This window comes from Nannospalax galili, unplaced genomic scaffold (genome assembly GCF_000622305.1).
Source record: "Nannospalax galili isolate Female #2095 unplaced genomic scaffold, S.galili_v1.0 C46149519, whole genome shotgun sequence".
Taxonomy (NCBI): Eukaryota; Metazoa; Chordata; class Mammalia; order Rodentia; family Spalacidae; genus Nannospalax; species Nannospalax galili.
The window spans coordinates 1-246 of NW_008400652.1; the positions used below are offsets into that span (position 1 = coordinate 1).

Here is a 246-nt window from a genome sequence, read left to right on the forward strand (position 1 = left end):
CTCTGTACCCGTTGTTCTCCGCACAGCAGCAGCTCCGGGTAGCTGAACTCCACGCAGCTCTCGTCCGTGGGGTCCTTGAGCACCAGCTCCAGGCGAACGGTCTCCCTCGGTGGCCGCGGTGGCGGCTCGGCCCGGGAAGCCGACTCCCGCGGCGGCGGCGGCTGCAGCGGCATAGACAGCGGCGGCGGCGGCTCGGGCCTCGGGGGCTCGCGCTGCAGCGCCATGGGCGGCTCGGCGCGGCTGACC

At 74.4% G+C, this 246-nt stretch overlaps 1 pseudogene; it reads right to left on the minus strand.

Moving 5' to 3' along the window:
- Nucleotides 1-5: 5 nt before the first annotated feature.
- On the minus strand, nucleotides 6-242 carry LOC108490344 (annotated as a pseudogene).
- Nucleotides 243-246: the final 4 nt, after the last annotated feature.